The sequence below is a fragment of the Pinus tabuliformis genome, chromosome 6, assembly GCF_031772625.1.
Source record: "Pinus tabuliformis cultivar Carrire ecotype Pingquan chromosome 6, CPIR1, whole genome shotgun sequence".
Lineage (NCBI taxonomy): Eukaryota > Viridiplantae > Streptophyta > Pinopsida > Pinales > Pinaceae > Pinus > Pinus tabuliformis.
In genome coordinates this window covers 1955197629-1955221685 of record NC_142292.1, presented here as the reverse complement: position 1 = coordinate 1955221685, position 24057 = coordinate 1955197629, and positions in this window count along the sequence as shown.

Below are 24057 nucleotides of genomic sequence, written 5' to 3'. Positions count from 1 at the left end.
CTTGTAATAAAAAACCTCAATATTGTATAAAACACCAAATTATAAAACCCAAATTCTATTCCCATTTACTTTTGAAGAGATGTTAGATTTGCATCTCACCTCATTGGAACTTTGACTAACTGCGACTATAATATCCACCCTTGCACCACTCAAAAAGGAACTTGGACTAACTGCCACTATAGTACCCAGTACCCACCCTTGGGCCACTCAAAAAGTAGGGGATGAGGGTTTTGGTGTAACCAAAACGTATAGAAACGGAGGTTGAGGCCCATGAATCTTTGGAATCTTTGAAAAAATAAACTTTCCACGTGCTGTCTCAGTTGCTCCAGCTGTTGCATTTGTCTATTATGATGTACTCCGTGAAGGAAGAAAAGGCACAAGGAGAAAACGCTAAATGAAACCTTTACCGTGCATATCTTTCTGCATGTTCAGCGAACTTGCTTGTGGGTTTCAATATTTAGCCTAGTTATTTCATTATTCAGAATTGATTTTATGAAGTTTAATTAAAAAAAAATGCTTACTGAAACAAAATTTAGATATTTATAAAGTAATATTTACAGCACTTTAAACTCCTTCCATAAAATATACTAATAGCCATATATACATATATGAATGACAAACCACGGTTACGCTCAGGATATACTGATATGCAAAATAAAAACTAAGCCGAAAAAAAAGGTTTTGAAAAAAAAGCAGTAAAAGACATTAAAGAACAGCCAAAGTGTAAATTACTTTTTATCTACCTAAAAGCTAACATATGTATCGGTGAATGGTAAGACTCAAAGTTATTTAAAATTTTATTTGATTCTTGAGGGAGGAAGTCATTTGGTGATATCATAAATGGTATAAACTGTATTAAATGTTGCTGTATTTTATTTTATTTTGCTTATTTCAATGTAATTGTATAATTTTTCCGATTGTTAAAGTAGAAATTATTGATAAAGAATGAAAAGAAAAAAGTAGAAGAGATTGTTTTTCTCAATTTCAAAATAGATTAAATTACTAGAATGAAACTCAACTAAATTGAAGTAAATCGAACTATCTATGACACCTAGTAGACAACATAATCAAATGCGATGACACCTAGCAGATGGTGAGAATATTTCAACATCCCCTCCTAATATCAAATGTTACAAGTAGAGACACTTACAATTCACAAATTCTCTCTTTGAAATTCAAACACATTTTTGCCTAATGGCTTTGTGAAAATATCTGCAAGTTGATATTTGGAACCACAAAAAGAAAGTATTATGTCCCCATCATTGACAAGCTCACAGATGAAATGAAAATGTATGTCAATGTGCTTGCTCTTTTTGTGGAAAACATGAGTTTTTGATAAAGAAATTGTTCAATTGTTGTCATAGTAAATAGGAGTTGGCTCCTTTTGAACATTTGATAGATCTTTCAATAATATTTTCAACCACACTACTTGACAAGTTGCTGAATTTGCTACTACATATTCTGCCTCTGCAGAAGATATTGAAATGATTGATTGTTTCTTGGATGCCCATGAGATCAGATTGGTTCAATGTGAAAGTCATACCCAGGGGTGCTTTTGCAATCATCCTATTGATTGTTTCTTGGATGTCCATGAGATCAGATTGGTTGCAATGTGAAAAGCGCAATGTGAAAAGCATACCATGGGGTGCTTTTGTAATCATGTAAACTCCCTGCATAATCGTTGTCTATATAACCTGAAAGTAAACAATTTTCAGAATATGTATAGAACAAACAATAGTCTATGGTCCTTGCAATATACCTTAAGATCCTTTTTGTAACCTTCCAATGAAAATTTTTAGGTGATTGCGTAAACCTGGAGACAAAACTAACACCAAACATGATATCAGGTCTAGTTGCAATGAGATAACAAACCACCAACTAGACTTTTATACAATGTGGGATCAACTGGTGGTGTTACATCTTCTTTTCTGAGCTTGGTGCCTTGAGAAATTGGTGTATCAATTGGTTTGCAATTGGCCATTCTAAATTTTTGGATGATGTCAGTGGCAAATTTTTGTTGACCAACAAAAATGTTATTAGCAGATTGCTGAATTTCAATGCCTAAGAAGTATTTCATGACCCCTACGTCAGTCATATCAAACTTTTTTTGCATTGTTGTTTTGAAGTCTTCTAACATCATATTGCCTCTATAAAGAAGATCTCGGTATACAAAGTTGGTTAATCGTTGCTTCCACAAAAACCACTTTTGATGAGATAGGTTTGGATGCCACTATACCAAGCTTTTGGAGCTTGTTTCAAACCATACAAGGCTTTCTTCAATCTATATACCTTATGCTCCTATCTTGGAACTTCAAAACTAGGAAGTTGCTCTATATAAACTTATTCCTGCAATGTACCATTTAGGTATTTGGTACTCAAGTACCACGGCTACCTACACAGCTACATCCAAGATGAGATGGAGTTCATGGACATTTCCTCGCTTAGCATGGCATACCAATACACTGTCAAGATTGAGTAGAACCTTAAATAGAAGAAGCGAAACTTTGGATCTACAAATCTGAAGCAAGGGAAAGGTGCCCCTAAATCGTAGAACAAAGGAAAAAGCCAAGGCGGGGCAACCTAGGACAACCTGCCAAATCCACAAGAAAAATACAACATCACTAAGCCAAAGAAGGACATGGGAAAGTGGTGCGAGTTCCATAAGAGCTCCACTCACAACACAAGTGAGTGTCGGGCCAAGCAGTCACTAGTGGTCGACCTGAAGGCTTCTAAATCAGATGCATGTTCTGACTTTGAGTCAGAACCTGACAATGGGAATGAGAAAGGGAAGCATATTATTGATGCAGAGCCCAATGCCACCATTACCACCACGAAGATCCAGAAGGAGGAACCCCAAGATCTAGAGGAGGAGGAGCACCTCTTCCACTCCCAGATGTGGGTAAAGGGTTCCTCACTATAGTTCATTGTCGACAATGGAAGCCAAAAGAACCTCATTTGAGCAGAGTTCATGAAGCGGTTGGGCTTACCGACCACAACACACCCACAATCGTACACCATCGAGTGGATTCACCAAGGACGAGATATTCGTGTCAGCCATCGGTGTTTCCTTCCATACTGCATCAAGCCCTTCATGGATGAGATATTATGTGACGTTGCTCCCCTTGATGTTTGTGATGTATTATTAGGCCAACCATACTTGTGGAAGTGACATGTTGTATATGAGTCAAGGCCCCACACTACTATTGTTACCTTGGGAAATATGTTGTACAAGATACCGAAGCTAGCACTACCTACATCCATATCTTTGGTTACTGCAAAAAAAATGCAGTAAGCTCATTTCCAAAACTGAGAAATTTGTTTACCTGATGATATACCCTCAGGGAGAGAAGAAGGCAATGGCCATGACCTCCAGAAAGGGCCCCTCTACACGACAACAACAAATGGACAAGGTAATGGAGGAGTACAAGGACATCTTCACCTCCCCTGCAGGAGTGCCTCTGCACTGTCAGGTCAAGCACTCCATCGATCTAACCCCAGGTGCGCCATTGCCAAATTGACCAATCTATAAATGCTTTATTCTGGAGAATGAAGAAATCAAGAAGCAGATTTAGGAGCTATTGCAGAAGGGTCACATCTAGCCGAATTCATCGCCCTATGGGAGCATGATCATATTGGTATAGAAAAAGGATGGGACTTGGAGATTCTATATTAACTATCGATCACTGAACAATATCACTCTCTAGAATAGGTACCCGATTCCATGGATTAATGACCTTTTGGACCAAATCAAGAGGGGGAATATTTTAGCAAGATTGACTTGAAGTTCAAATATCACAAGGTACAAATAGAACCCTCTAATGTGTGGAAGGTTGACTTAAAAGCCAAGGAGGGCCTTTTCGAATGACTGGTTATGCCTTTCGGGTTGATGAATGCTCCTGCAACCTTCATGAGGTTGATGGATGACATCTTGTAGCCATTCACCAACTTATTTGTAGTTTTATACTTGGATGATACCCTGATCTTCAGCCAAAGTTGGGAAGAGCACCTCCACCACATCCGACAAGTTCTCCAAATTTAGGAGCTATTGCAGAAGGGTCACATCTAGCCGAATTCATCGCCCTATGGGAGCATGATCATATTGGTATAGAAAAAGGATGGGACTTGGAGATTCTATATTAACTATCGATCACTGAACAATATCACTCTCTAGAATAGGTACCCGATTCCATGGATTAATGACCTTTTGGACCAAATCAAGAGGGGGAATATTTTAGCAAGATTGACTTGAAGTTCAAATATCACAAGGTACAAATAGAACCCTCTAATGTGTGGAAGGTTGACTTAAAAGCCAAGGAGGGCCTTTTCGAATGACTGGTTATGCCTTTCGGGTTGATGAATGCTCCTGCAACCTTCATGAGGTTGATGGATGACATCTTGTAGCCATTCACCAACTTATTTGTAGTTTTATACTTGGATGATACCCTGATCTTCAGCCAAAGTTGGGAAGAGCACCTCCACCACATCCGACAAGTTCTCCAAACACTACGACAACACAATCTCTGTGCCAATTTGGAGAAATTAACTTTTGGCATGACTCAAGTTCAGTATCTAGGATACATTATTGATGAACGGGGTTGCATGTGGATCCATCCAAGATCATATTCATTCAGGATAGCCCCAACCATTCTAACAGAGCTCCACAACTTACTAGGTCTTGCCAATTTCTACCACAAGTTTGTGTTGGGGTTCTCTGATATCACTTAGCCCTTGAGTCAAGTCACCAAGGGAGGAGTGAAAGAAAAATTATTTTGGTCTGAATCTCAATAGAAGGCATTCGCAGAGATGAAACATTTTTTCTTCTCTCCCACTTATGACAAAGAGATGTATTCCATTGTGTAGGCCTGTCGAAAATGGAAGCATTACATTTTGGGGAAGAAAACAGTCATCCACACAGACCACTGACCCCTACAGTTCATATAGATGCAAGGGAAGTTATAGAATTATCACCATCAGAAGTGTTCCACATACCTATAACAATTCCATTTGAATATCAAGTATAAGAAGGGCCACACTAATAATGTTGCAGACTACCTCAGCTAACCACCGATCATGGTGTTAACCACTGTGTTCAACTCATGTGGGCACGAAACTTCTGATTGGCCACTTCTCTACAAAATCGACCCAGAATTTGGCCACACATACCAGATGCTCTTGGAGGGTCAACAAGTTCCATATTTTCACCTCCAAGATGCATTGTTATGTCACCTGGGACACCTTTGTTTTCCTTCAAGTAAGCATGTGAAGATGATTTGGGAAGCACACTACAATCGGGTCGTTGGGCATTTCGAGGTTGAGAAAACGGTGGCAGTACTGCAGAAGTATTTCTATTAGATGAATTGTCAATAGAATGTCGGTAAGTACATTAGATCTTACACTACCTGTGTCATTGAAAAACTGACATCAAGAAGCAAGGCCTCTATACTCTGCTGCCTACCCCTAGTCGACCTTGGGAATCCATCTGCATGGATTACATGTCAGGCCTTCCTTCTACTAAGAATGGAAATGACTTTGTTTTTTTGGTCGTTGACAGATTCTCGAAGATGGCCATTATGCGATCTGCAAGAAGAATGTCACAGCAGAAGCCAAACTCTTCTTTGAACAAGTGTGGGTACACTTGCGATCCCATAGTTTATCATCTCAGATTGGGATAGCAAGCTCCTAAGTACATTTTGGTCCATTCTTTGGTCGATGTTGGACACCAACCTCACTAAGTCCACAACTTTCCATCCCCAAATTGATGGCTAGATAGAGTTCATCAACAGGATGATCGTACACATTATGCACATGTAAAACTCAAATCATCCACACACATGGATGAGAGGCTCCCCTATGTCCATCACAATTATAACCAATATCTCCAAAGCTTGAATGGCCACAACCCTTTTTAGGTGGGCTTGGGATTCTTGCCACTATGTCTCATTGATGTGGCCATACCATTTGCATCCACTCAGGCAGATTCGACTCATATCCAGTATGAAGCCAATAAGGCAAAAAACTTCATTGAGCACATCCAACACATCTACTAGCAGGTCCATGATATTCACGAGAAATCAAATGCCAAGTACAAGCAACAAAATGATCAATATCAGGTGCCACACAAGTTTCAGGTGGGCGACAAAGTCTCGTTGCATTTGCAGAAGGAACATCTTACCGGAGCCTATCAGAAACTCAAACCACTCCTATATGGTCCTTAAACCATTACCAAGGCTATGGGAGACAATGCATTTGAACTCAGTATTCCCCCATTCCTTGTCCTGCACCCAGTGTTCAATGCGGACCGCCTTCGACCATACTTCCTACCGTTGTTGGACACATTGAACATTGCAGAATAGATCACACCTATAGAGTTAAATCTAGACTGCTTGGAACAAGCCAAAACTGATCAAATCATGGACACACAGATCAAGAACATCCAATAGCAAGAATCCAACCATATCGAGTTGTCAAAGTAGACCAACTCCTTCACCAGGGCAAGTGGCTCACTAGGGACCCAGTTCAGCAGAAGTTTCCTCATCTTATGGAGGAACTCAACACAATGGGAACCATTACCTCCTAAGGGGGAGGAATGATGCAGGTGTATATTGGTGGCCACCCACCTATTCCACTTAGACCCCCACCATTGTTTCTTTCAGGTTTTTAGTTTCCTTATTTGTAGCACAATTTACTATTTTTTAGCAGTTTTTCGGGCCTTGAACTTCCGAAACCGTTTTGAGGCCCTAAATGATGTTTTTTGGGAAAATAGAGGTTGGAATCAAATTTTATATAATGTAGGCCATTCTAAAGTTTTAGTCTGGATAGATCTTTCTAACGAGGTATTGTGCACGTCAAAAAGAGATTGTATGCCAAAGTTACGACCACGAGAAGTTGATGTACCAATTTACCAAGCGGAGCCCATAGTTTGGCGCTTCATCTCCTAGGTTTAGATTTTTGGATGTTTAGGGTTTTCCATTGTTTCTCAATAATAAATAGGTGTTTGAACCTCATTGTAACACATTTCAGAGGCATGTAGCCACCACACTTCTTCTTAGAGATAAGCTACCATCACCTGAGTTAGTCTTATTTCCATTCTGTTTGTAAGCATACTTCAATATTTGATATTAATGAAATGACGTGTTATTTATGTTGCATCTCTATATTTATGTTTATATCTGTAATTTTTTGCATTTTTGTTTAAATTCAGATCACAATATATCAAAAAATTTAAAGTGTCAAAAAATACCCCAAAAGAAGGGTTTATGTTGCATCAATATTTTTCACAATTGGCATGAAAATGAGTAACATTTAAAAAAATGTGCATTTTTATTATATAAGAAAATTTAAAGTGTCAAAAATGTGCTCCAAAAAAAGGGTATATTCTGAATCAACACTTTTCAAGATCGGATGATTTTTTTCAACCTCTAAAAGGTAAGAACTCGATACAGTTCTCGTTTAGTTGGTAATTGTGTTTTCAAGGAATCTTGGGAAAATTCCCTAGAAATCCCTTATAAATTCTATGTTTTAAATATGAATAACTTGGGCTTGTATTTAGGCCTAGATAAGTATTGAAAAGAGTTGTATCTAGGGTCGGATAGGTCCCTTGTTGGGAATTGAATACAAGTCAGATGTGTTATAGACATGGAGAATGTATCCAAAAGTCCATACATATGGGTTTGTTGTGTTTCTGAACTTCTATGTAAGCACCAGATGTAGAATAACTTGGATAACTAAAGAAAAGGGAGAGTAAATAGATTGATCTGAGGTGGGCCTCATTTGGATACCTAGTGGTTGAAGCTAGATCTATTGTGGAACATATTCATACAATATGCAGAATGGGATCCACAAGGAGTTATTGGCATGGGTATAGATGTATTAGAGGTAGAAGATGTGTCCATGATTCCAAGTCATATAGAGACAAAGAGAAGATGCAAATATATAAATTTCTATATGTGGACAAGGGCTAGATGTGGGTCAGGTCCAAATGTGAAGAGGAAATGATGATAACTGGGGTTTCATGGGGCCCAAAAGGTTTTCCAAGGTGCAAACTCATGCACACCCAGATATGTATTAAAGTCGGGTATAACATGGAAATGTTGCAAAACACAACTGAGGTCAACCCAATGGGACCCATAAAATGGATTATTGTGGCTATCACCATGAATGTATGGTTGAGACCATGTGGATAAGAAATATGGAGGTAGTTCTTATGTGGTTCCTTCGTGGCAATGACATGTGGTAAAAAGAATTGGTACTTTTGGATGTTGAATTGGCTAACTCCACTTGACACATATAAGGATACCAAGTATAAGGATGCATATGAGGGAATCCCAAGGTGTGTATTTATAACACCAAAAATTGGATGGGTCAGTTATGTCTATAGGTGGGCCTCTAGTCCCGTAAACCCCACCGAAAAATATGAATTTATATTTTTTTTAAATTTTAAAAAGTTGTACATGAGAAGCCTTAAGAAGAACTATGTACATACATGTTTTTACTTTGGGCAGGTCACATATAGATTTTGAAAAAAGAAAAAAGAAAATAATCTTATGTTTGATGGGGAAAGGGATACTACCCATGCCAATAAAATAACTTGATGAAAAGTTAGGCAATATATGCTATAATATATGCCCCCCAATGTATGAGGTTAGAAAAGGGTCTAATGGCCAACATGGGAAATTTTAGAGGTGAATTTTCGCCAACTGACTATCTTTTGGACTTTTTTAGAAAAAATACTCACCCATTTGGTTAAGCATTCACTTGTATTGGTCAAAAATTCACTGCTTTAATGGAATAATGGCCCATATGGAACAATGTTCCTTTAGACCTCCTACATCTCTAAGCTATGGTCGTGATCATCCTACTCCGACCAACTCCTCTAATGCTTCATGGTTATCAGGTGTGCTTTGATTTTGAGCATCTTCTAGTATAATTGGCCTTTCAAGTTTTTGTTTCTTAGATTGTTTTCGAAATTATCTATCTGTTTGGGGATTTACCTACTGGCCAATAAGTATAGTAAGAGTGAAGCCAATAGGTTTCTAAGAAAATGTAATCATTGTTGTTATTTTTCAAATTAATAGAAATATCTCGACCTACAAAAAAAACGAATAAAATATTCATATATTGTAATTTATAACTAAAAAATGATAAATCAAAAAGAAATATAAGAGAGACTTAGTATTAGAGAACTTTTTCTTTAATTTTATAATAGTGAAAGAGATCAATAATAATAGAATAATAATATATAAAGATCACAATGTATAGATAATATAAATCAACCTAGATCTATTTTAACTCTATATTTATCAAGCACCGAGTGCGATCAGATCTCTAGAGATGCAAACATTTTCTCAACTTTTTCACCTAAAAAAGAATATTGTTAGATTTAAATTTATTTAAATTTCAAAATATAAATAATATAAATTTTATTCTATTTTAAATATATATATATATATATATATATATATATATATATTTTAAATAATTTAATATTTCTAAAGTTAATAAAATGTGAAGTTAAAATGATTGTATGTTAATAAATAGAATGTATAACCACAAATTTTATATAAAATGTAAGATTTATTCATTTCCCACACACATAATTAATGTAGTCATATATATTAAATGGCTAGTAAAAATTGATAACAATGAATTATCACATGGTATATGGAACATTATTCAGATTTTTAAAAAATCATGAAAATTAACAAAATTATTATTATTATTATTATGATTATAAAATGAATTAATATATGACTTAAATGTTAATTATTGAGATTCATCTTACTTTACCATGGAAATTCTTAACTTGTAAATAGTTTTTGTTACAATACCATATGTCAATAATATGGTTTATCAATACCTTATGTCCTATATGACAAATGTTCATATGATATGGTCTTAGCATATTCTATGGAAGTTAAATCTTTACCATCCCCTAATAATTATTGATAATTAAATTAAAATTCTGAAAAAATTTATTCTAAAATAAACATACCTATAAATATAATAAAATATAATAATATAATTTTATTACTTTTCAAAATATATATATATATATCTATATATATATATATATATATATATATATATATATATATATATATATATATATATATAATCGAACTGCACTCCAGCTATATAAAAAGCATCCCACCCAAACCCTAGTGTGTAACGTAATAACTGTGAATATTAAGTAAATGCATAGCTCATCATTATTCCAAAGTCAAAATTTACAACGCCTGAATTCAAAACTTTACATTGAATTATAAAATTTTTGATGAAATAAAAATGAAAAAACAATGACTGATATCACGCGCTCTTCATTCTAGTATATGGTTCATCGTTTATGTTTTTTTTAACTATCCATTGACAAAAAAATTAGAAGGATCTGGTTCAATTCTGGTCGTCACGGTAATATTGTTATTTTTGTTTTATGTGTAGATAATTTTATTTTTATAGGGAGTGATGATTAGCTAATCACTTGAAGTCATGAAAAGTGTTTTTTTGGGCATATAAGTGAAACAAATAGAAAATGGTATTTTTATTTCTCAAGCGAAGTATGTAGCAAATATTTTGGACATGTTTAATATGCAGAATAGCAAACCCACACTAACTCCAAGTGTCATGGGGTTGACGTTTAGCAAAGAAGATTGCAGCGACAATGTCATTCCAACATTATACAAAAATATGGTGGGAAGTTTGATGTATTTGATAACAACTAGCCCTGATATAATGTATGCAGTGAGTTTGGTGTCAAGGTTCACGGAGAAACCTAAGGAGACACATTGGCAAGTAGCGAAAAGGATTTTAAGGTATGTGATGAGCCTCATAAATGGGTAATTATATGGGCTCATTTTACCTCCTAACATAATCAAATCAACCATTCTCTTAACTTATTGTATGATTTTATGATTATATTTATACTTATGGAGTGAATTGAGTTACTTATGATGCCATGTGGTCTAACATGTGTTTAATGCAAATTACTGATGAATTTTGAGGTCAAAGTCAAGGATCCAGTGGACAAATGGCAGCGATAACTTGAAGTGGACAAAGGAGAGAACTTATAGGAGGGAATCCCCCTCATTTATTACTCCTCACTTCGAATTCCCCTTCATTCAGCTCAGAGTACAAGCAACGAAGTCATGCACTAGAAGGCAGTCGAGCAAGTGGAGGATGATTGATGATTATCTCGAGTTTTGGAAGCCAAGCCTCCCTGATTTTAAGGAAGTTGTTGGTAGCTTCAGTGGTATAAGTAGAGAGGCTTAGGGCCTCACTAAGGACGGATTTTTGTTGGATTTTTGTTGTATTTTTTCTTATGTAAACTGTACTCCAACTTCGAGCTCAGTGTTTTTTGAGACAGTTTCATGTAATCTTGTTATTGATTTGATAATAAAGATGGAATCATTTTTGAGCTAGCACTGAGTTACCTCAGAGGGCTGAAGATCTTGGGTTAGGGCCCAATCCAAGTAGCCAAGCTCCTCTTTACTTGTATTTGTATGTTCTATTTCAGTTTGTAGATTAGGTTGCTTTTGATGATTCAGTAGTTGGCTTCCATATGTACTTTCTATAGAAGGTTAGGCAATGATAAAGAGAAGATTCAAAAGACTAGCAACAGTGCCTTTGGCCTCTCTTCTTCCCTTTGGGACCATGATTTGAGGCAAAGACCCTCTTGCTACCCCAAAAACACAGATTTTCCTCATGCATAGGACTTCTAGTGTTTGCAGCTTTTTAGTGGTGAATAGTCTAGTTTTGCCTTGCTTCAGAACTTCTTCATCATGCTCACTTCTTTATTTACAATAATCTTCTTTTATGGTTTCCTTTCTTGCAACAGTTATCAACATTTCCTTCCATAGATCATAGTTTAGACTATTTTGATGCAAAACTCTGTTTTCCTAGATGCACTTATTTCATTACTTGCTTGATCTTATTGGTTGATTGTCAGTTGTTTATGCAGCAGATATCTTCTAGCAGTAGGCTAGTCTATCAGCCATCCCATCCTCCATCTGATCCATGCCCTACAGGTCGCCCACGTCTCCCCTCAATTCTGCCTTAGTTTTATACGTTTTCCATAGAATTTCTTCCTCTCTCCTTGAGAAAATCCAATCATCTTTCTCTCTCCTGATGATTCTTGGTAGACCCTAGGTTCCCTAACACCTCATTCCAACCTTCATCCATCTCTTTCACCCACTCTCACACCCTCAAAATAGTGAAAACTGCTCTCAGCCTCCTCCTATAGGCCTCCTGTAGAATGTTGTTTTTCCTTCTATAGATTTCCTATGTCCTCCTGTAGATTTTCCTGTAGGCTTTCTTTTGAAGGACAAGTGTGGGAAAAGCCTTTAGAAGGCCAGTTGAGACCTCCTAGGACCCATCCACACCATCCTACATTCTCTCAAGTCTCAAAACCACCCTCCAATGCCACCTATTCGATGTCATATTCACAGACAATAAATTTCATGTATGTTAAACCCACATAAAAATCCAAAAAGATGTCTTTTGCTCATTCACTTCCAGAAATAGCTTAGTTAGATGTTGTTTACTTTTTTGAGTAGGTAATGGCATTCTTTTCATGGTTTTCATAGTGCTTTCTACAAAAGTTGGATTAGTTAGTTAATTTGGGTTTACTAGTTTTGCTTTACATTTTAGACTTTCTCCTTTTTGCAGTTAGAATAGTAGTCTTTCTCTCCTTTCATCACATATAGAGCTTCTTGAATCCATAGAAGTTGGCTTGAGCTCCTAATGATGTTGCGTCGACTGACCAAGTGACAACCTGCAGTAAGAACTAGTACTTGTGCATACAGTACCATCGCTTCCAAGTTTGTTACGAACTACTGGGTTGATAAGAGTAAAGTAGACAGCCCAGGAGTTGCAGCATTATTGCTGAAATACTGGTGCTCACTAATATGTCAATGGAACAAAGGAGTATGGAATTTTGTACACTCCAACAAGTGATTTTAGGTTGGTTGGTTACACTGACAGTGACTAGGTAGGAAGTGTTGATGATAGAAAGAGCATGTCATGATATGTTTTCCATTCAGGTTCGGGAGCCATTTAATGGACCTCCAAGAAGCAGCCGATAGTGTCATTGTTAACAACAAAATCTGAATATGTCACTGCAACAGCAGCAGTGTCTCAAGCAGTTTGGATAAGAAGGATGTTGAGGGATTTATGCCATGAACAAGAGGGAACAACAACTATTTTCTGTGACAACAATTTTTCAACTGCAATATCAAATAATTCTATTTTTCACAACAGGAGAAAGCACATTGACACTAAATACCATTTTATTAGAGACATTATTAAAAATGGTGAAATTATGTTGCAACATTGCAGGTCACAGGAACAATTTGCAGACATCTTCACAAATCCATTGGCGCTTGAAAATTTTGTTTATCTGAGAGATTGTTTGGGAATTGTCAATAGCAATAGTTGTGACTAACAAGGAGTGTTAAAATTAATCCCAACCACCTCGTTAAATAAACTGGCCGTAGCCATGCTTGTGGTACACAAGTAAATCAGGCAAGTAGACTTATATAGCAAGTTGCGGATTTTGTTTGCAAGTTGAAGGATATGGATTAAATGAAGTTTTGGATGGGAGTACAAACTTACCATTCTATAACACATCAAGTAATTAAGAACAAATTGACATTTAATGCAGGGTTGGTAAAAACGTATGTCCATACATTTATTCCGCAATTGATATATGTACTCCGCAACATGAAAATAACTTTTTGTACAATCGCCCATCCTGTGTCTAAATATTTTTTACTTTTTCATGAACTAATGTGTTAAAAACTTGTACTTTTGAATATAAATGCAAGTTGAAGTCTTTTAGCTTAGTGGCAAATTTAGGTCTGAGAATTCAAGGAGAGAAAATTATGGAGCAATGTTTGTTGGGTGCATAAAAACAACTTAGTTACAGGGTTTGACCATGAGTTACTCTACAACTCCTAGTCAAGTGTAAATCTTAGTAAGAACCTTTGTTTTACTTGATGAAGGAGTCACAGCTTCCATATGAATGTATTTCATGTATTTGAAATTATAATCAAAAGGTTTTGTTGTGTTGGTCCCATTTAATCTATTTTGATGTGCGTAAATTTGCTTGAGTTTCTAGCTTTGTTTTGTTGCGGAAGTCAATTTTGTGAATTAATCTCTGCAACTGTTGTCTTGAACAAATCCTTTGCCTCATCCTTCAAATATGAATATAAATTATTGAATCTAATGTATGGGTGGAAATAAACCAACCTGGTTTACTCTTGGCAGTCGTTGTGACTCCATTGTCCCAATGACAAGTGTATCTAAGATCTCTGCCATGTGTTCTTTGCTTCCTCCCATAGTATTCAAACCCCACAACTTTACATATAATGTTTTGCACTTAATATTCCAGGTAACTAAATGTACAAAATCCTAAATGGAGTTTTATATACCTGCAACATGTTTTTTTATAAAAACCCAGGAATCCATGGCATCTTATAAAAGGTAAGATTCATGGCTCTCTTCAAATATCTTGCATCATTGAGGGGGAGGAAGTCCTTAATGTTGGAGGAGCCAAAATATTTGAGAAGAGGATCATTACTGGATGGGGTCATGTAGATGGTTGAGTCAACTATAACCAAGCAATGGCCAATATTAGGGTATTTTTGCACCATCTAGAAGGAAACGAAACCACCATAGCTATGCCCCAACACGATCATGCTCTCCACTCTGAGACAATGGAGCATACTCCTGAGAAGCTCCACTTGGAAAATATCAGTTTGCTCAAAGCTCGTAATTGTGGATTCACTGAAGAATATGAGATCAGGGATGAGGAGATCAAAATTATTTCCCCGAGTGTAGATTTTGTCATCCCACCTAGTCTGGCCATCGGCACTGAATCCATGAATTTGAAGGAGAATCAGTCGTTGTTGTTTCTTCAAACTTACTTTGTTTGGGGCGAAGCATTTGAACTTGCCCTATGAAGAGTATAGAATCGGGAGAAAGGAACGTATAATAAGGAGCATGCATTGTTGGATCCATATAGGAAGTAGAATCATTACTACAAGGAGGTCCATGGACATGAGACTTTTTTTACGTTTAAATATGATGTAATATCTCATAGACAATATGATGTGTGTGACTAAGAATAGGATTGTAAGGGATATGAAGATGTGCATATGAAGGTAATTTAAATGTAGGATAGTCAACACTATAATTATTTCCATACATACTATTACGAAAAAATAAATTCATTTAACCATACAATGTCAAAGCAGATGTAACTAAATACATTACCCAATTTGCAACATGGGATTCCCTTATTTGAGCTACACTATACAGTAGTATTCTTTTGTTGTATTGTTATGTATTGTGTAGTTACTAGGTTGTCTTGTGATCTAATTGTTTCATATTAGAGAGGAAGAGGTTGGGAGATTATTTCAACCATCATCTAACAACTTCTATTAACAATTGAAAAGCAGAAAATTCCCTGCCTCTGCCGCTAATTAATTGATCAATTCCATTGTATCTACACAAGCACCTTCCATACAACTTCCTCCACACAACCACCTCTGCACAACTTCATCCGCACATGCTTAGAAAACATTTCACCATCCTGTACCTTCCTCCACACATGCTTCACTGCCTTATACATGTGATTTTTCATTGCTCCCTCTTTTAAAAGGGTTCACTGACCTCTAAATTCCATTTTAGATGCAATTGAAGGGAATTAATGTGATAATTTGACATAGATAGAGAAACCACTCAATATTTTTTTGGTGTCCTTCCCATGGTTGAAAATGTCATTATTTCTGGCATTGGAGTTGTCTGGATAGCTCTTGAAGTTCTAAAAGCTCTCATTACTATCAATTCCATAGTTTTTAAAATGATGGTCGGTAACATTGATATTAGATCCATAGTTGGAGAAATTGTTGTTGACTAAACTAGCACTGCCACTATTGTTTATAAAGCCTTCATCTTCAACATTGGTTTGTTAGGTATAATTTGTAAGGACTTGAGATTTACCTTTGCCATCTCAATGAAATCTCTTGAAATATTCCTTCACCATGTTGTCTCTGTTTTAGTAATTTTTGAAATTATTGGTGCCAAAATTACCTCTGACCTTATAGAATTTGATTTTTTTTCCATTATAACTCTATAAATCCACGTCCCCAACCACAACTTTACCATATACCGGCACTACCATTCTTTGAGTGCGGGGGAGAAGGTATAATTACCATATCCACTAAACTTTAACTTTTTCTGGTTACAAAACCCACTCAGTATTTGTGACCCATAAATGCATTGATAATTGGGCCTCAGCTAGTTAAGATTACCCCATTTTTATAAATCTCGCATTGTTACCCATTCACTAGTTGGCTTTTATTGTTCTTTCTTTTCAATTTGACACACATTTTTATTATCTTGTTTGCATATTCATGAGAATGTGCAGATAGAAATCATCAACCATCATTCTCTGAAACATCCAAACATTGTTTTCTTCAAGGAGGCAAGAAATTCAGTTTGGGTTTGTGTGTGTATTTTGTGTTAAATCATTTGATGCAATTGAAGAAATGTTAATTTCTGCAATATGGAGTATGTTGAGATTGCATTTGTGTTTGTAGGTCATATTAACATTGACAAATGGAGGAATTCTAGCATTGTGTACATTAGTATGTAATGGGAAATGATATGAAGAATCTCTGTAAGGCTTTAGGACACCAAGGAGACATTTTTTTGTGGACGTCAAAAATATAGGCTATGAGTATGGTTCTCGCATCATGTGCGAAGATTTGGACAAGCAATGCGCAAAGATTTACTTTTGGGGAGCATTCCTCGCAGTGAAAGCTTTGCACAACTCTTAAAGCTCCCCACTTTAGTATTGTATCTATAGTTTAATTTGACAGATCTTATTGTGGCTTAGGTAATGGTCATATGTGCCTTGCTTGACCAACAAGAAACTAGTAAGTGCTTCACAATATGACATGGTGAGCAGTGTGGCTTTTTATGTTACTAAGTTTAGGAATAGCAGAGTGGCTTTTTATGTTACAAATTTTGGTAATATTTAAAGTAAATATTGGATAATAGTACATACCAATCCTATAACCAATAATAATTTTCTAGAGTATACTCCATCAATGTATTAATTAAGTATGGAGGGCCCAAATTCAGAGTGCGTAGAGGTGTATAGGTGCTCACACTATTCATTCTCTTACACATATTTCCTCTACAAAAATTTCTTATGCGAACCTTTGCACAGTGAAAGTTTCAAATAATTTTACGCATCAATAATATTTATTATAATAATATTCCTTCCAATGAAGACACTATTCCTATAAATATGGTGATTTGAAAAATATTAAGAATGATCTCCAGGGAAGAAACGACAGTATTATGCTAAGTAATACTCACCAGCATTGTGCCACTAAAAAGTGCAGACAGTAGTTTCCTTCCACAGAGAAGGCGATGTAACAAAGTTTACAAAGATTAACTTCTAGTTTTAGGGAGGGGTGAGGGAACATGACAAGGCATGCTCTCCACAACAATTCATCCTTCTATACCAAGTTTAAGGGGAGCCTGAAAGAACATGATTCACACAAGGCTCAATACCTTCATGTAAAAACAAAGATTGCGAAAAAACACATAGATTATATATTCCCCTGGCAGTTTATTGTGTTCCCATAATTGAGGTAAAGGAAACACACAAACAAAATAGAATCTAAGTGCAGGAATTTACAAGGTATGTTACTTAAATAAAACACCAAAGGACACCTCTCACAAACAAATCACAGATCAATACGCCTGTTGGCTAGTTGGGGCCTGATCCAGGTTCGGAGTTAATTAGCCAAACAAATCCCTGTACTACTGGCCCTTTCGGCAATAGTCCACAGAGCGTGAACTGAGGTCTCACCCGAAGTAGTATGGGAGGGTGCTAGAACCATGTTTCCGCACCCTTGAGATGTTTGAGAGGTTCAACTGGTCCTTTGTTTGTTTCTGCGTGCAGGTGGCTTCACGCACCTTCCATTCCTTGTGGCCTGATACCCTGCCTTTGCACAACCCTAGCTAGGGGTTGTGTTGCGCTTTGCGCTATTACCCAAGATCTTATTTATATTCCAGTATTAATTAATCACCTTCACCTACTTAAATGTCTTAAGTTATACTCAACAATATAAAACATTCATACAAGTTCGCGTAGTAAATAAACAATATACTTGCAAACTATATCCAATCATGCATTAAACTAGGAAAAGATACACAGAATTATAGCAAAACTTCTCTTTATTGATTCTTCTAACAGTTATAGGCTCGACCCGCCCTGCGCACTTTGCTGCAGGGGTCTGTGCACTCAACTGTAGACTACTAGGCCTCTGCGCACTCAGCTGCAGAGCTTTCTCCTATTCTATGACCCATAGACACACTTTACACTTCGGCTCAATCACTTATACTTCTCATGCTTCTATTCTCTTCGTTCTTTCGTTATCTTTTACACTTAGAGCCTTGCTCTATTTATACAATCCCATGGTCCACGGACCATGGGTAGGTCTATCCAGCCGACATTAGATTATAAAAACTAGGGTGGACAACCCTGTGACTTTATTATACTTTCACACCCCGCGCTCACAATTCACAGAGCTTTTACAACAGGATTTGGTCAAAAATTGGGCTTTAAGCCCCAAAACATGCCTTGGGGGGATTCCATGCCCAACAGACCCCCAACAGAAACATCATGACTCTCCCTCGAGTCACTCTGTCAACACGGAGATCTTTGCGCAGAGTCCCTCCAATTGTTCTCGAACTACAGCAAGGTCAGCAGGACACTGAGTTGTTGCTTGCTGGATCTACTGCATACGTTGTTCCGAGACCTCTATGTCAGAAGTGCTTCTCTACATCAATGTGCGCATCCCTGGAATTTGTGCGAGCTTGCCTTCAATTTCTGTTGTGATGGTGAAGGCCTTGTCGATCCAAGGTTGAACGCACACCTTCAGGACTGCTTCCTTGTGTCGTGTCACGTCCACCTGTTCTTTCAGCGCTTTAGCCTGTTGCATCCGCGTGAGCCTCTGAGTGAGGGCCACCGTCTGTGTAGTTCCTTTGATGCTATCATACTACTATTGGAGTTCTCGTGCCTCTGTCTCTAAGCACTGGATGTTGGGGTCCTCCTATAGATTTGTGAGGACCTCAAATGATTCTTCCAACATGCTGGTGCAGTCTCGCACTACACTTCCAATGTCCTCTAGTCCCATTGTGATAGCGCTAGCGCACTGTTCTCTAAATTCCAGAGGGGTGGACGGCTGCGCCTTTAACCACAACTCAGTGATTTAAAGGTTCAGCTCCAGCTGAACCTTTGTCATTTCCTCCCTGATCTCTCATACCCCTGCTACTAACCTGTGGATCCGCGCCTCTGCTGGTATGTCTGCTAGGATGGCCAGCTCCGAGACGCTTTGGCAAGCGTCATATATTACCTATACCAGCTGTTAATTCTGTGACACCACTTCATTGCGCTCCAAGCTCAGTTGTTACATACTGATTTTCTACTCACTGATGACTTGCAGTGCAAGGCTCTCCCTAGCTCGTAGCTCTACAGTTATCCCATCTTGCAAAACATATAAGGTCTCTCGTAGGAGTGCAGCCATATTGAGACCGAGACCTTTCAACGCCCTAACTGTAGGCCTGTCAGCCTCATTTGATGTCATTAGTGCCCCTTCCGGTAGCACTATGGTATTCGTCATCCGCACATGCAACATATGTGAAGCTTCTGTTGAGCTGACTGCGAGGCTGGTTGAAAGGGTACCAGGCTGAGGGGGCGTACCTGTAATTCTTGCAACTACACTTTGAGGCCCCCCAACACAATCTAGTTCTCCTGCATGAAATTTTGGAGGGCCTCAAAGGTGACATCGTGCAGATCACCCTTGGTTAGGGTGATCGAGTCAATTGACAATTTCAATGCCTTGACCTTCTTACACAACCCTGCTCACTTGGCTGGGTGCTGGCGCTTCAACTGTGTTGATGCAATTCGTGGGTCCGTGCCTTCCTCTACTTCCTGCCCATATGAAGGTGACGGTTGGCCCTCGCATGCCTTTGCGACTGCCTCCTGCACTGCTGCTACTTCTGTTGCGGCCTGTTCCTGCTCAAGTGTTGTCTGTGCAGTGTCACACACCGCCCGCACTTCTGTTGTCGCTCCTTCCTTCCTTTGCTTTTTGGCCAACTCTGCGATGCACAGCTTGGCCTCGTCTTTCTTTCTTTGTGCCACTGACTTCTCTATCTCCGCAATGTTTGGGGTGTGCCACTTCGGCGACCATGCCTCCAGTATGTTAAAAATAACATCATCTGTGGCTATGAAGGGTAGATTTATCCATTGTTTGGTTGGGTCCTTGCGCGCTTTGACATAAATGTTGTGGATGTCCGCGATAGTGAAATATGGGGAATTATGGGGAATTATGGGGAATTGACTATCCTCTAGTAACTCCCCTGCCACGAGCACTATGGATAGCAGAAGCCATGCATAGTGGAACGTTTTTCCCTATTCCCGAGCTTAAAAACAATTCTCTAAAAACTCCTTGGAGAGGAACTCAAACCAGTTAAACTAGACCCCCTCCGTGCACTACTTAGCCACTGGGACCACCGGCGCAGGTACTTCGTCTACATGACACTTGCACATAACCTTACTAGCCAGTATTTGGGTTGCCACTTTCACTGCATTCTCAATGATGCTGGATATGGCATAGCCCCTATTCTTCTTTTCCAACTTCTATTTTTTCTTCATGGCCTCCACGATGGCCAAGTCATTACTCTTCCCCTTCGAGATGTCTGCGGGGTCCTCTCCTTTGCATGGAAGTCGGGAGATGAGGTGAATCAAGTCTATCGTGATGGGGATGGGCTCCTCCAACCACAAACACCCATCATGCACCAAGCAGAGCAGCTGCCTGATGATGAAAATGGTTATTGGGGGCGCAGTAGAAATGCGGCACCCAGAGCAGGCTCAGTAGCCCAACCTTTTTCACTCTGCACAACTATTGGAAATAATATTGAGAGGGGGGTGAATCAATATTATCAGATCAATAATTTTATTTCCCAAACAGATTTATATACACTACTTCAGTGAAGTGAACTAGCGTGTACACGTGACTGTGCTTAAAGAAACCATTGTATATGCAGAGAACTTGTGATTTGGACAATTTATCATGTGTTGAGCTTAAACCAGTATATCAAAGATTTATTAGACAGTGTAGTAAAAGCGGAATAAAGCATCACACATAGGCAACACACATGAACACCAAGATTTAAGGTGGAAACCCAATGTGGGTAAAAACCACCTGTTGTTGTTGTCTCCGTATTCTTTTAATAATAAGAAAATTTGTTTACAATCTTGTACTAGTGTAGACTCATACCAGTGCACAGGCTTCTACCTGCAGAAGGTTACAACCTTCTCTCGTTTTTAGCTTCTACTGGAAGGGAGCTACAACCCCCTAGCTCTTGTATTAGCCAATATGTTTACTAGTACGTAGGTGCCAGCCTACAGAAAACTCCACTCTTCCACTAGGGACCACGTTTCATGAATTTTCAAATTGGATACTCCTGGATCACAACACCACAAGCTGGAGACCAAATTTCATCAAATTTTCATACTGGACCCATCAAAGCCTTTTAAACTTAAACTACATCAACCAATATTTAGTTAATCTGAACAATCAGATCACTGACACAGAACATTGTGCTGAACCCAGAACCCTACATCATCATCCAAAACCTACTATAACCTTAAAAATCATGCATTAGATTGTATACTCTACTTGGTAGAACCCAACTTTCCTATATACACAACTTCCTTTAACCCAACCTGCGTATATCTCTAAAGGTACTGAATCATAAACTTCTGAACCACAGAATGTGCCAATCAGTGACATTCTGAAGATCTACTATCATATTATAGAGTTCAAAATAGGTAGAAACAAGGATCACCCTTCCTTCTCATTCAATCAATCAATCAGACTCAATTTCCTTATATAATAGTTTTATGTTCATATCTAAGAAGACTTCATTGACAGACAATAGTAAAACAACAGAATTTGATCAGATAGATTAGTTAGATCTAAAAAGAAGCTTTTATTTTTGTATACACTACTTGAAAGAGTCGAACCTGCATGTACATGCCCTTTGGCCGAGACGAACCTGTGTACAGATCTGCAAATTTTGACTCAAAACTTTGCTACAATTCTAGAATTCAAACAAACCCAGATCATGATAGATAACAAATAGAATAGGCGCAAAACATCAGATCTAGTCTCAACCAATATCAGATCATTCAAGAATAAGTCATCTCAAGTCTCGTGATTCCTGATCCAATGTTGAACTCAAGTTGCACATGAATATTTCAGATCTAGTCCCAGTCATAACCCTGCAACATAATATATACTTCATATAGAAGTATTCCTTAGAATCTCATTGCTTTCACTTCTTGGCCTAATGATCTTCTCCTCCTTATATACTCTTAGGTCTTTCTCAATACCTTGGATGAAAACCACTTAGGACCAATACCTTGGACCCAATACCTAAGGTCAATACCTTGGACCAAATGCCTCAGACCAATTACCTTGGACCAAAATACCTTGGATCAAATACCTTGGACCAAAAACTTGGTTTTCCAACATTTACACGTTTTTCCTCCTGTGAAAGTGCGTGTATACATTATACACCACTTTTGTTCTGTTAAACTACGTGTATACGCGCCTTGGACAAAGTGAACCAGCGTATACCTCTCTTTCTTCATTCTTTGGAGTCCGATCTGTAGTCCTTTGTTGTTTACCTACTGCACTATGAACTTTCATCTGATTAAGTTACCATCAAGGACAACACATGTATCATAATGCCAACAATCTCCCCATTTGGACTTGATGGCAACAACAACACCAAGACACTCTCCCCCTTTGACATCAAGGGCAAAGGGCGAACCAAAATATTCTCTCCCCTATGTTGCTCATGCTCCCCTTGAGTATATGCTGAATTCTCTGATTGAGCTCCCCTTTGTACATGCTGAGATGCACTGAAACCATCCATTCTTAGTCTGCAAAAATATTCTCCAAAAGAATAACATGACTCTATAACTCAACTATGTGAGTATGACCTTCCTATCACTAATGACTCATACATACATACATCTCCCAACCAAGTGGGGATATACCAAATTCGATTCATCCACCCAACTAAGTGGGGGTATACCAATTGTTTATACATGACAGAAATATAATTACATCATCCATCCCATGCAAAGTGGGGATACAAATTACATCATTTGTCCAATAGGACTTATTCAAATGTATGAGAAGACATATCACAACCTAGACTTTTACATGACTTAAGCAACAAAAGGTATAAATATCTGAAGCCATAATTGGACTCAGCAACCATAATGCCAACAATGGAGAATGTGAGTGAAGGCTAATGCTCCCCCTGAACCTGTGCTACCTGTGCATTGTTAAAAAGTCAATGATCAAGGCATCTTTGTCAGTTAGATAAAAAAAAAATGAACAGAGCATATCAATAGACTGTAATCATCAACATTAGATAGAGCACCCATATCAGAGCCTGTCCCACTGTTTTTCTTGTCTGTGAAACATATACGCTCCTTGACCCACAAAAACCCGCGTGTGTACGCGACTATACTTCATGAAACACACGTATAATAACCTTTCTCTGAAAAAAATCAGATTTAACAGCAGGATGATGCAACAACTACTCCCAAATTTTGTCTGACATATTCAAATGTTTCTCTAGGTAGTGGTTTAGTGAATATATCAACAACCTATTCTTTGGAGGGAACATACTCCAATTTGACCTTTTGTTCAAGCACTTGTTCACATAGAAAATGATATTTGATAGGTATGTGCTTGGTCTTGGAGTGCATGATTGGATTCTTTGAAATATTGATGACACTTGTATTATCACATATAGTGGATATGGGTGGCGTACATGTGATCTGAATGTCTTGCAAGGTTTGCATCATCCAATGTAGTTGTGTACAGCAAGATGCAACAGCCACATATTTCGCTTCAGCTGTAGATAAAGCAATTGAACTTTGTTTCTTGCTGAACC